Here is a 14,809-nt window from a genome sequence, read left to right as displayed (position 1 = left end):
GTGGGTTAAGCATCTTTCTGCACCCTTTTCGGATGATCTTCAATAATGAGAAACCATGTAACCGTGTTGAGTCTCCATTTCACATTGACTCCAATCAGTCCTCAGTTATAGGGAATACACTACTTATACTGCCACCTAGCAAAAGTGATGCTTTGAATTTACAAAAGCCAAGTTCAATTAGAGCTTCTTCCTTTAAGAGTTTGGGATAGTGGAACAAAGCAAGATGGGAAACCTGTTGAGAGCAAGATAATACTAATTGGGTTCCCACATGTGTGCTAATCACACATAATGTGGCTTGGGTTTGGCTTAGCATAATATGTGAACCCAGCCATGAATAAGAAGTACCTAATTATCTGACTCACTAAGTCTGATAAGAGAACCTCATTTATTCATGTATTCTGAGATCACAACCCCTCAAGCCCAGTATAGCAAAAGTCTCTGAACTAGAAAAGATTCATGACTCCATACAACAAGGAAAAAAGCTTTCACTGCTTTTCTTCTAAATCTCAAATAAGTAACCCCCGGCTTTCCAATTCTTACTGAAATACTATGCTAGAATCCCTTGTGGACAATGCTGGCTGGGGCTGGTGGGACTTGAGGTTCAGCAACCTCCAAACCGTTGGTTATGTAAACACACTGCATTAATATTAGAAGCAGGATTTTAGGGCATGAAGAACCACCTGGCTCCCTCAGTCACTGTTACAGAAGAATTATTGGAAAAGAAATGAAGCTGCCATGAGGACCAGGATTCAAGGCTGAACAAAATTAACAGTCATGACGCCCTGCTCTATTGTGCTTGCTCAAGTACCTTGGCTGTGTTCCTGCCACAGGGAGAGACTGTACTGTGCACAGCTTCAAATGGAAAAGTAAAGAGGCACAATGGGCAGGAGGAACAAAGCAGGACAGGAAAATTCAAAATATCTTTTGAGAACTGTGAAGGAAAACTATCTCTACTGGGATTTGATTCACTGGTGGACGGATTTAGGCACATAACTGTAAGAACTGAGGAAGAATTTTGCTAATTTAATGTAGCTCAAAGGTGAAATAAACTTTAGATTTGATTTCCCCCCCCCAACTCAGATCAAGAATGAAAGGAAAGGCACTGTGACAGATGAGACTCTTACAAAAATCTGTTCAAGACCAAGAAAAACAAAAAGAGTTATATAGAAAACAGAGCTGCAGATAATTAATCCCATTACACTTGACAGACAGCCGTAAATGGGAAAATGAATGATGGGGGAGAGGGGATGGTGAAAGAGAGGTGTCTTCTCCAAAAAATTCCCCATGTAATTGTGAATTGATGAAAGTATCTTTCTAAATCATCTGACTAGGTAGCCTAAACAGGAGGAAAAAATCAAGTCTTATTTCTGATTTTTATTCTATTGCTTACCATATTTCTGTAGATATTCCATCAGTTCCTGTAACTTCCACAATGGTGATGCTCGGAATATTGATCTAACTTCATCTTCTGTATCTAATATGGTATATCTTTTAAGGTATCTTGCATGCTGACACCTCTGTTATACAGAATTTCAATATATTCCTTTTATCTTCATTTGATCTTCTTTAAATAAGTTACTATCTCTCTATTGGTATCCTTTAGCATACCACTTTAAAGTTGGAGCATTCGTCTGAGTTTGGAGATCTTTGGAAGACTTACTTTGTTTCTCTGAGTCTGTTCCCATTTTTTATTTCTTTACAGATATTATTAAAATACTGTTTCTTGTTTCTTCTAACAGTTCTCTGAAATTTGTTGTTAATATCCTTCCTGAGATCTTTGTCTTTCTAAGCCTTGGTTTCTCTTATCTTCTCTGTTCTGATACCCTGTTCAATTTCTTCTGTTTCTTAGTCTTCAGCAGGTTTTTTTCACATTCATCCTTAACTGTTTTTATTTCATTCAACAGTTCCTCTGGTTGCTTACGAATGAGGTTCAAGATTTCATAACAATTCCTGATATTTGTCTAAAAAATGGTGACAATGTTAGATGTTTATGTGCCAGCCATGGCAGTTCCCCAAAAAGGTCATCAGATGGGAGCAAAGAGGCATCTTTGCTCCCACTGATGGGTCAGGGGTCTTCGGCCCCTGCAGCCCCATTGGAGAGAGTTAATGGCCCTCCAGCCCCCTCACTCTCATTGGTAAGGGAGGGGCTGAGGACCCCCATAAAAACCTCTGCTCAGGGGCTGCTCTTTCTCTTGTTGCTCTCTTGTTGCCTTCTTGTTCAAGCTCCCTCTGGGAATGATCCACGAGCTCAATCCAGGCATGGATGCCTCCATGCCAGGAAACTCTTTCTCTTTACTCTATCTTTAAATAAAGCTTCATCTGATTGCATCCCTATGTGCTGCCTTTTTTCTTGGAAGCACCTCAACGAACCATCGGTCTCGTGAGGCCATCTCACAGACAATGTGTTCAAGATCATATTGTGGAAACTGATTGGCTGCTTTAGCTTGACTTGGAACTTGCAGATGCGTACTTCGTGATCCGTTCCATAGTTAGCCTCAGACCTGGAATAATTGAGGTTTTTTCACCTCTTTGTACCAATGATATAATCTAATTGATTTCTTTACAATTTTCTTCAATCTCTTCCCTAATATTGTCATTAAAAGTTTATAATAATTATTTATTTAGGAAACCACTTTACAGTTCTTTATCTATGAACCATCTTAACCTTTCTTTGGAAGCCGGCCAACATTAGTTTCCCTTCATGATTGAGGCATTTTAGATCCCTGTAGTCCTTGACTTACAACAGTTCAAAGCTACGTCCCTGAAAAAAAGTGGCTTATGACCATTTTTCATACTTACGACCTTTGCAGCATCTCCATGGTCACATGAACAAAATTCAGATGCTTGGCAACTGATTCATATTTATGACGGTTGCAGAATCCAGGGGTCGTGGGATCACCTTTTGCGACCCTCTGACAAGCAAACTTACTGGTGAAGCCATATGCATGTAACAACTGTGTTACAAACAACTGCAGTAATTCACTTAACAGCTATGACAAGAAAGGTCGTAAAATGAGGCAAAACTCCCTTAACAAAAGCCAGATTCACTTAACAGCCATGTTACTAATTTACCAACTGCAGTGAGTCACCTGACAACTGTGACAAGAAAAGTTGTAACATGGGGGTAAAACTCACTGAACAAATGTTTCACTTAGCAACAGAAATTTCGGACTCAATTGTGGATGTAAGTTGAGAACTACCTGTATAGAATTTATTACCTCTTTCAATGGTTTTAGCAGTTGGTCTTGAAAGCATTTATAATATTGAAAGTCCATCTGGGCCTGGGGTCTTGCCTATTTTCATCTTTTTAATGGCATCTGATATTTTGAAACTAGTTACTGGATCATTCATAAGTTGTTTTTTTCCCCTGTGAAAGCATTGATAGTTGTTACTTTAAAGGATATTCATCTTTTTTTTTGTAGATCCATATCTTTTTTTCTTTAGAAATTTGAATAGAAATTGTAGAATGAACTTTTAAGGGTCATTATGTATCAATTACCCCTTCATGGATTACTGCCTTGTCGTGGCGAAGGGGCTTGCATAATTCAGTGAAGCTATGAGCTATGCCGTGCAGGTCCACCCAAGACGGACAGGTCATAGCCGAGAGTTCTGACAAAACATGATCCACTGGAGAAGGAAATGGCAACCCACTCCACTATCTTTGCCATGAAAACCCTATGGACAGTACCAAAAGGCAAAACAATATGACGCTGGAAGATGAGCCCCTCAGGTCGGAAGGCGTCCAATATGCTACTGGGGAAGAGCAGAGGGCTAGTACTAGTAGGGCCAGAAAGAATGAAGTGACTGGGCCAAAGCCAAAAGGATGCTCAGCTGTGGATGTGTCTGGTGGTGAAAGGAAAGTCCGATGATGTAAAGATTTGTTCTCCATAGGAACCTGGAATGTAAGATCCATGAATCAAGGAAAGCTGGACGTGGTCAAACAAGAGATGACAAGACTGAACATCGACATCTTAGGTATCAGCGAACTAAAATGGACAGGAATGGGTGAATTTAATTCAGATGACCATCAGGTATACTACTGCGGACAAGAATCCCTCAGAAGAAATGGAGTAGCCTTCATAGTCAATAAAAGAGTAGGAAAAGCAATACTGGGATACAATCCTCAAAATGACAGAATGATTTCAGTTCGAATCCAAGGCAAACCATTCAATATCACAGTAGTCCAAGTCTATGCCCCAACCACCAGTGCTGAAGAGGATGAAATTGACCGATTCTATGAAGCCCTACAGCACCTTATAGAACTAACACCAAAAAATGATCTCCTTATCATCATGGGGATTGGAATGCTAAAGTAGGAAGCCAAAAGATAACCGGAATAACAGGCAAGTTTGGCCTTGGAGTACAAAATGAAGCAGGGCACAGGCTGATAGAATTTTGTCAAGAGAATACGATGGTCATAGCAAACACTCTTTTCCAACAAACCAAGAGACAGCTCTACACATGGACATCACCAGACGGTCAACACAGAAATCAGATTAACTATATGCTCTGCAGCCAAAGATGGAGAAGCTCTATACAGTCAGTAAAAACAAGACCAGGAGCTGACTGTGGCTCAGACCATGAGCTTCTCATTGCAAAGTTTAGGCTTAAACTGAAGAAAGTAGGGAAAAGCACTAGGCCACTCAGGTATGAATTAAATCATATCCCGGTTGAGTATACAGTAGAGGTGACAAATAGATTTAAGGAATTAGATCTGATAGACAGAGTGCCTGAAGAACTATGGTCAGAGGTTCGCAACATTGTAGAACAGGTAACAACCAAAACCCTCCCAAAGAAAAAGAAATGCAAGAAAGCAAAATGGCTGTCTGAGGAAGCTTTGCAAATAGCTGAGGAAAGGAGGGAAACGAAAGGCAAGGGAGAAAAAGAAAGATACGCCCAATTGAATGCAGAATTCCAGAGAATAGCTAGAAGAGATAAGAATGCCTTCTTAAATAAACAGTGCAAAGAAATAGAAGAAAACAATAGAATAGGGAGGACCAGGGATCTCTTCAAGAAAATTGGAGAGATGAAGGGAACGTTTCATGCAAAAATGGGCATGATAAAGGACCAAAATGGCAGGGACCTAACAGAGGCAGAAGAGATTAAGAAGAGGTGGCAAAATTACACAGAAGAACTATACAACAACGAGCTTAACGTCCATGATAACCACAATGAGGTGGTCACTGACCTCGAGCCAGACATCCTAGAATGTGAAGTGAAGTGGGCCTTAGAAAAGCTGAGCAACAACAAGGCTAGTGGAGGTGACAATATTCCAGCTGAGCTATTCAAAATCTTAAAAGACGATGCAGTAAAAGTGCTACACTCAATTTGCCAGCAAATTTGGAAAACTCAACAGTGGCCACAGGATTGTAAAAGATCAGTTTACATTCCAATTCCAAAGAAAGGCAGTGCCAATGAATGTTCAGACTATCACACCATTGCACTCATTTCACATGCTAGTAAATTTATGCTTAAAATCCTACAAGCTAGACTCCAGCAGTATGTGGATCAGGAACTTCCAGAAGTACAGGCAGGATTTTGAAGAGGCAGAGGAACTAGGGATCAAATTGCCAACATACACTGGATCATGGAGAAAGCTAGGGAGTTCCAGAAAAACACCTACTTCTGCTTCATTGACTATGCTAAAGCCTTTGATTGTGTAGATCACAACAAACTGTGGCAAGTTCTTAAAGAGATGGGAGTATCAGACCATTTTATTTGTCTCTTGAGAAACCTATATGTGGGCCAAGAAGCAACAGTGAGAACTGGACATGGAACCACTGATTGGTTCAAAATTGGGAAAGGAGTCCAGCAAGGCTGTATACTGTCACCCTGCCTATTTAACTTATATGCAGAGCACATCATGAGAAAGGCAGGGCTAGATGAATCAAAAGTTGGAATTAAGATTGCCAGAAGAAATATCAACAACCTAAGATATGCAGATGATACCACTCTAATGGCAGAAAGTGAAGAGGAACTAAAGAGCCTCTTGTTGCGGGTGAAGAAGGAGAGTGCAAAAGTTGGGTTGAAACTAAACATTAAGAAAACCAAGATCATGGCATCCGGCCCTCTCAATTCCTGGCAAATAGATGGGGAAGAAATGGAGGTAGTGACAGATTTTATTTTCCTGGGCTCCAAGATCACTGCAGATGGGGACTGTAGCCAAGAAATTAAAAGACGCTTGCTCCTCGGGAGGAAAGCCATGGCAAATCTAGACAGCACACTAAAAAGCAGAGACATCAACCTGTCAACAAAAGTGCGTATAGTCAAGGCTATGGTCTTCCCAGTTGCGATGTATGGCAGTGAAAGTTGGACCATAAGAAAGGCTGAGTGCCAAAGAATTGAAGCCTTTGAACTATGGTGCTGGAGAAGACTCCTGTGAGTCCCTTGGACTGCAAGACAATCAAACCGGTCAGTCCTAGAGGAGATCAACCCTGTCTGCTCTTTAGAAGGCCAGATCCTGAAGTTGAAACTCAAATACTTTGGCCACCTAATGAGAAGGAAGGACTCACTGGAGAAGAGCCTAATGCTGGGAAAGATTGAGGGCAATAGAAGAAGGGGACCACAGTGAATGAGGTGGCTGGATGGAGTCACTGAAGCAGTAGGCGAGAGCTTAAATGGACTCCAGAAGATGGTAGAGGACAAGAAGGCCTGGAGGAACGTTGTCCATGCGGTCGCGATGGGTCGGACACAACTTCGCAGCTAACAACAACAACAACAACAACAACATGTATCAACATTTTCTTGCCCTCCTGGATTTTACCAATATCATCTTTTCTCTTTCTTTTCTTACTGTATATGCCAGTGGTGGCAAATCTATGGCACACATGCCAGAGGCAGCACTCTGAGCCCTCTCTGTTGGCATGCGTGCCGCCACCACCAGCAGCAGGTCCATCATGTCACCACCGTCGCCCGGAGCCCCGCCCAGCACAAAGAAGGCAAAGCGGCCAACTAACAAGCTTGAGTAGAGATGGTAGAGCAGAGGTCACCAACCATTGTCGATTGGCGGACTGGAAGAAAAGGGAGGGGGGAAGCATTTTACATGTGTGTGTGCGTGCATGCATGGGGCCGCGAGCATGCACGAGCTGAAAATGTGGTGGGGCTAGTGCCTGCGTGATACTCACTAGCCCTGCCCTGTTCTTACGTGGTACAGTGCCTTGTATCAGCGTCTTGCAGCACGGTGGCCCATTTTTGCACCCCTGGTTTTTCCATGCCAGAGGTGGCACTCAGAGGTGCCTCCCTGCCCCCCCCCCCCCGAGGGCACCATAATGCTGATGTGCCCCTGGCACTTTGCAATAAATAAGTGGTTTTTGGGTTGCAGTTTGGGCACTCGGTCTCTAAAAGGTTCACCATCACTGGTATATGCCAACCATCTTTCTGGTTTATTGGCAAATTCAAAATGTCTTTGTTTTATTCAATTCTATTTCCACTTCCTGATCAGTCAACATAGATAGTTGTTGGCCTAATGATTTAATTTGGTGCTGGCTCTATTAATGTTCTATGTTAAGTATTTATATTCCATTTTTCTTTTTATTTTAAGAGGTTGATGGATCCAAATCTTGTGCAGCTGCTCCTTCACTTTTTCCATGGAATTCAGTCTAGATCTTCTTTCTTGGTATGTGAAGAGCATCTCTTCCAATTTATCCCAACAAAATGGAATCCTTTTCTTTTTTTAAAAAATATATATGTCAGGAAAGCATATACTTTTCTTTTCCTTGGGATTCTAATGGTGATTTCCTTCGAAACAATTATTTTTACATTATCAATTTGCAATTTAATCTTAAAGCAACAGTCCAAAACTTATTCTCCTTTTTACATCAAATTGATTTCTGTGTATTCAATCTGATGATGTTCATGTATACATAGTTTTGGTTAAGATAGTGATAACAATGAAATAAAAATTGGGGTGGTAAACTTATAAGTAATTTTTCTGTTGCATTTCTATTTCCTAGGCCATATAGTCCAACTACAATTTCTCCTTACAATTTTCAACTTTGGCTTTCCAGTCTACAATCACAAGCAACATATCTTGCTTGCATACTCAGTCCATCATCAGTTTGAACTTGACAATGAAACTTATTAACCTTCTCTTTTTCTGCATCAGTTTGTCATGGTTCCAGCAGATGTTACTCTTCAAAGAACTTTGAGGCATTGTTTACATTAAAAATTCTTTATTCAAATAACATGGCATTGGCACATACATGGTAGAAGCCAAAATCTGAATTCCCCTCCCCTGAACACATAGTATCAAAGCACAATTCCCTCCTCCTATTGACAGTCAAAGATCACATTCTCCAATTATTTTAAAATGCAAACCTAACCCGCCATTCCTTATCATCTCTTATTTCAAACAACCTTGAAGAATACTCTACTGCGATGTTGTTATGTCTAACTAATCCCCATACACATTCTTCCCCGCCCTGCCCCCCCCAGCATCATCTAATTTTAATTCTAAAAGTAAGATACAGGTTAAAGAGAAAATGGCTGCATCTTCATTGGTAGCATTGACACAATGTTTGTAACATAAACATGCATAGCTATCATATTGATAGGTTAGTTATGAAGTCTAATGGAAAAATATATAATTTAAATTAAAATGTTGCAGCTGAACACCTGCAGACATAAAGAATATTACTTTTTTTCTTTTAGTTTGGATATTTTTTGTCTTTTTATAAAAAAGTAAATCATGTTCTGGTTTCCCATTGTTTAAGGACAGCTTACAGGGAAGTGATATTTCAACATTTTATATCAGTAAGTGAAAATAGAAAAATTAGCTGTGTTAGATGGCACAGCAGTACTAGAGAATAAATTTCAAAGACAAAGCTCCCCAGTTAAGCTAAGGGCAAGATCCTTATTATTCCAAGGAAGATTTCCATGAACTGCCTGAGGTTTTGTTAATGATTTTTTTAAAATATTCTGGTCTGTACAAACCAACAGCTTTTGTATATGTCATATTTTCACATCTAAATTATAAGGAAAAGGTTACCTGTTTTTCTGTAAGGAAACATTAAATAGCAGTAAAAGATCAAAAATTGAACAACCAATGAGGGTTTTTGTGCTAGAGGGAATTTGATTAACAACACAGTGCAAGACAATTGGGAGGGGCAGAGCTAAAAAGAATTGGATGAATACATTTGGATCAAAGGGATAAATCTTAGGTTACTATAGCAACAATGCCAACAGCCTTACCATAAAGGCATCAAGCTTTTGAAAAGCTAAGCAGGAAAGCTTCATGTGTTGATATTGTAATCTCTGGTTTATCATTTTTTTTCTGTTTGCGTTGCATGTCTGTTTTTATCTTGTGTACTACCCAGAATCACTGAGTTGGGAGGCCTATGCATTTGATTTATTACATAAATAAGTGCATGACTGGAAGTATATCCTGCTGAAACCAAATAGCAATGTAATTTACTTCTGGATAAAAAAATAGCTATTTATTTGTAGGGTACAGAGTGGCTTTTTCCAAAGGAGAGGAATAGAAGAAAAGCACAGGGCAATATGTTGCACAGTACATGTTCTGCATCCACACATTGTTTCCAAACTTTTGTTTGTTTTAACCACTCTATTTAAACTAGCCACAGTGTTCTCGGTCACTCACAATGCTAAGGCACAAGATTAACCATGGTCTGTACAACCTAATGTTTACGTTCACATGGACAACTAAGCCTCATCCAATCATATTATAGATCACAACTCCCAGCCTAGCCTGATGGCATTTACAAGCCCGTGCATCTAGAGATCTCTAGATGGGGGGAAGGCTATTCTCACTGATGCTCCGGGCCCAGGCAGCGGCACCATCTGTTCTTCTTTATTACCATGCCAGACTATTTGAAAGAAGTGCAGAACAGCTGCTCTCAGAAGCCTTTGTGGGACCCCAAGGGACAATAAATTCAAGCAGGACAAAAGAGCAGCATTTGCTCTTGGTTCATCCCTTTCCCTACCCAACTTCTCCAGAATGGACCTTAAGTGTGAGGGCAGCATGTTTACTTCTGTTTGAGCAAGATGTATTTCTTTTCCTATTGCCATTTGAGGACATATCACACACTCGTGCTACTGGTTATAAGCAGGGGTTTGTAAGAAGTAAGACTGGTACAATCCCTGATTTATGGGAATGAGGGAAGTCAGCTCCCCAGAGAAGGAAATATTAAAAAGGGCAGAAAAATGTATTTCCTAAAAAGAAATTGAAGAACCAGGAAAGCATGTTCAGTTTTCTTAATAGTCTCAGGTCTCCTTCCCCCTATGCAGAAAACCAGTTCTATAGACATGCAAACGTGAGCCATCAAGAAGGTTGGAGCCAGGAGCTTAGGTAGCAGAAGACTTAACATCTTCTACATACTCCAGCCCCAGGGAGGCAGGGGCTGGGACATACAACCAGCAAGATTCCTAGAAAGGCACACCTAGACTCAGGACACACAGGAAATAGCCCCAAACAGGAACTAGAAATAACTCCAAACAATAGAGTCCAGGGGGTATAAAAACCCACTACCCACATGTGCTCAGTCCTTTTTTCTGGATCCATCTTCCTGTCTGGCTTTCCTCTGCAATAAACTGTAACCCTCTTCCCAAAGCAGTCGCCATGTTGTTTATCCCCGGCTTGGATGAAACTATGATGAAGACTTTTCTTCCAACAGGAACAAAGGGCATAATTAGCCCACCAAGCTCCCTATCAGAACATTAGCCTCTCAATGTGTGATAGTGCAAGATTCTAATATCTGTAGAGTAGTTGGTGTTCCCTAAGCTTGGTTGTTGGTTTGCAAACGTTACATTACCTGACTAGGTGAAATCATCAGTGCTCATCATGATGCTTATATCTGGAAGCAAACTACCAAGTTTGAGAGAACACCAAGGATATCACAGTTCAACCCAGATATTCTCTTATGTTGGATCTGTATTATCTGTCAGAGAAGTTTTGCTTTACAGTATAACTAAGCTGCAAATGAAGTAATGTTTTATGTATCTTTAGTCATATCTTTAGTCAAAGAAAGTTTCCTACCCACCCAAAAACACTTACCTGATACTCTCAAAATCTTACTGGTTTTGTCATTATATCTTTTGGTGACAGTCTGCCTTATTTAAAATCTAAACAGGTTGTTTTAATTTTGAGGATATGGGAAAACCAGTTGGCCCATGAAACACTGTGCATCCTTAAGAATAGCAGTGAATATCATATTCACTTGAACTCCTAACATTACCTGGTTGGATGATGAAACATCTGCAAGCAAACAACCAAACTCAGAGACTACCAAGGACTCTTCAGTCCAGATCTGAACTACGTATATTCTCTTCCCTTGGAAGCACATTATAACCTATATTTCATCCAGCTAAAGATAATATTCACATTTTATTTCACATCTTTTTTCCTTTCTTGTTTAGAATTTACCTGTGCTTTATCTTTCTAATAACATGTGGCAGCCACAGAAGCTTCCTAGATGGGAAATGAAACTTCCAGTGTCTTCTTTGAATCAGCATGTCCTGTTTATCAAAATGAGATTGTGTGTGTGTGTGTGCGCACGCGCGCTCAATAACGTCCTTATTGCACCAAAGAAAGCATGATAGAATGCCTATTGCAGTGCAATGCATTCATACTCTAGCAAGCATAATGAGACACATTTTTTACTTACTTTTATTAAATTGATCTTCTGATCTAAACAAAAATTACATAACATTAACTGTTGTTGCAAGTACCAGCAAGATGCAGGAGGTGGAAAGGACTCGTGGTCCTTTGGAAGCTTCTTATAATGAGGGATCCTGGGAATTAGAGATCATCAACATCTGAAGGACCTTATAGCACCAAGCCATACTTTCATATTAAGTATCAATTTTGTATAAACTCTTCCTCCAACATGGCTTTAATGCTGACAGAATATAAAATAATAAATGAATTAAACATTCTAATTGATGTTTGTTGCCTCCCCCCAAGAGACTTCTAAATGGAGCATCCAGATTATTTTCATACTCATTTCACCACCTGCTTTGTGCAGCTACACAGGACAATGAATGCTTGAAGAGTTACTGTACTATATTGAGTTTGTTATATTTCCTTTCTCTGCAATTGCAGAGGTATCAATCACAAAGGATATTTGCTGCTGCTGTGGTAATGAATGTATGCACAAAGTATATGAAAATGCTCTATAAAGATACACAAAATTCAAAATTAAACAAATAAAACAACATCATTCATAGATGTCCCAAAGATGCTTTTTCAAAAGACAACTGAACTTGCTTGTTTTTCTTGGAAGACATTTCGCTTCTTATCCAAGAAGCTTCTTCAGCTCTGACTGGATTGTGGTGAATGGCAGGATTTATACTCCTTGCAGACAGCTGGTCATTTGCATTCTTTTAGCAAATCGTTGAGGCCACTTGGAGGCTTATCTGTGTCGTCAGGGTCACCAGAGTAGTGCAAATGGGTGTGGAGCCTTCTTGGAACTGCTGAAAAGACTGTGTTATAGACTGGAGATACTGTAGATGATGTTGTATCCGCCCCACTCTGTTGAGAGAGGGCTGTTCAATTTTGACATAGATGGCCTCTTTGACCCCTCTTTCAAACCAGCAGTTCTCTCTGTCCAGAATGTGGACTTTGCTGTCTTCAAAAGAGTGGCCTTTGTCTTTCAAATGCTGATGGTCTGCTGAACCTTTTCCTGATGCGTTTGCTCTCCTATGTTGTGCTATGTGTTTATGAAGTAGTTGTTTTGTTGTCGTTGTTTTGTTCATAAATGTATGGCACAACATAGGAGAACAAACCCATCAGGACCGACCAGACAGTTATAGGTATCTTTTTAATAAATAAATAAATATAGCCTTTCAGATAATTACTTATATTTATTTCTTTTTGATTTATTTGATAACTGCCCATCACAACAAGTGACTCTGGGTGTTGTACATCATTATTTATTAGAACTAATCATTGTTAGTTTCAGAAGAGAAGCCAAAGGATGGATATATCACGTAATGGTCTTGTGTAGCATATTATTGCTTTTCATACTGCAGGATAAAAACTAGTGTGTGCTTGTGTGTAATGTGTGTGTGTGTGTGTGTCAAAAAAAATTGAATATCAGATATTTTGTCCTGGCCTTGTAAGAAATTTGGGAGCTCTTTAACTTTAAGTGGTTCTTATTAGATTGGTTTGGGTTTCATATTATATTCATGTAAGTTAATATAATTTTGGAAAGAACAGTAATAGTTAAAGATGTAAATGTGATGTTAAACAATATTCCTAAAATATGGATTTTTGTTTAATGTGGCTATTCATCTCAAACAAAATGACTTTGGATGGTAGGTAGGAAAAGAGGAAAATTAACAAGGAATAAAGAAGGTCTTGAAAAGCCTCAATATTGTATATCTTTACACTTTCACTGTCCTGCAGAGCTTCACAAAGCAGATGGCAAAACAAGAGAATAGAAATAATCTGGATGCCCTGTTTATAAGTCTCTGTGGGGGAGGTTACATCAGCTAGGATGATTAATTTAGTAATCATTTTACATGCTGCCAGCATCAATGCCATTCGGAGGGAGGGGGGAACAGTTGATAAAACATGGTACATAACACTAAAATAGGCACTAAATGGTCCTAAACTCAAAGTAGTAAAGGAAACCAATAAAAAACAAAACAAAAAGATAAAATCCATTTAGTTTCAATGTGAAATCACCATAAACCCAACCTAGGCCATATATATATATATATTAATCCATTAAAAGACAACTAATAGAGTAAACTGTAACATGGTGACCAGATTAAAATATATTGCTGCTCAACCATCTGGGACTTCATTCCTCCAGACCCCACAACCTGGGAAAAGAGCCAGGTCTTGACTGCCTTTCTAAAGACTGCAGGTTCAAGGGCAACCACATTTATTTTTATTTATTTTATTTTAATTCCATTTATATCCCGCCCTTCTCCGAAGACTCAGGGCGGCTTACAAGCTTAGCAGTAGCCTTCATTCTATGTATATGCCTGCTTGTTAGGGCTTTCACACACACCCCAAGCGGCATTATTACAAAGTCAGCTTAATTGCCCCCAACAATCTGGGTCCTCATTTTACCTACCTCGGAAGGATGGAAGGCTGAGTCAACCTTGAGCCTGGTGGGATGCGAACCTGCACTAATTGCAGGCAGCTGGTGTTACTTAGGGAGGCATTAGCCCACTGCTCCACCAAGGCTCTCTTGGGGGGTGGAGGTCCCAAAAGTAAAATATCAAACACACATATGAGTTTTAGTTGTAGGTAGATGAAACAGCACATAAGGGAAGCCCACAAATTCTTTCCATGGATGCAGAGTTGTGAATGAAATTTTGCCGACCTGTAACAGAATTTCTTCTATAAAATAATGCATTTTTGTAGCCTGGTGCCCTCTGGGTATGTAAGACTTCATCTCTCATAATTCTCAACTATAGTGTGTTTCTCACACTGACTAGGTATTTTGGAAAATGAGGTCAAAGTATCTGGGGAAGAGGAGGTTGAAATAGAAACCTCTACAATTGTCTGACTTCAAGTGCCCCAGCAGATTTTATTTATACTATACATATATACCATAAGAATGCATCCCCATGAACTTGCAATATTCTGACCAGCTAGAGTGTTCATGTTCTAAGAAACACTTCCTTTTGCAGTATAAGGCTTGTTGTTGTTAGCTGCAAAGTTGTGTCCGACCCATCGCGACCCCATGGACAATGTTCCTCCAGGCCTTCCTGTCCTCTACCATCTTCTGGAGTCCATTTAAGCTCACGCCTACTGCTTCAGTGACTCCATCCAGCCACCTCATTCTCTGTCATCCCCTTCTTCTATTGCCCTCAATCTTTCCCAGCATTAGGCTCT

General features: G+C 39.9%; 1 protein-coding gene across 1 annotated transcript in view; it reads left to right on the top strand.

The window, feature by feature from the left end:
- PLEKHD1 (pleckstrin homology and coiled-coil domain containing D1) overlaps positions 1-14,809 on the top strand; it is a 60,407-nt gene that overhangs the window by 44,111 nt on the left and 1,487 nt on the right. The window lies entirely within an intron of this gene.

Source organism: Vipera berus (assembly GCF_964194415.1).
Source record: "Vipera berus genome assembly, chromosome: 1".
NCBI lineage: Eukaryota > Metazoa > Chordata > Lepidosauria > Squamata > Viperidae > Vipera > Vipera berus.
Note: the sequence above shows the minus strand (reverse complement) of the source record. Positions and strands in the feature narration are given on the sequence as shown.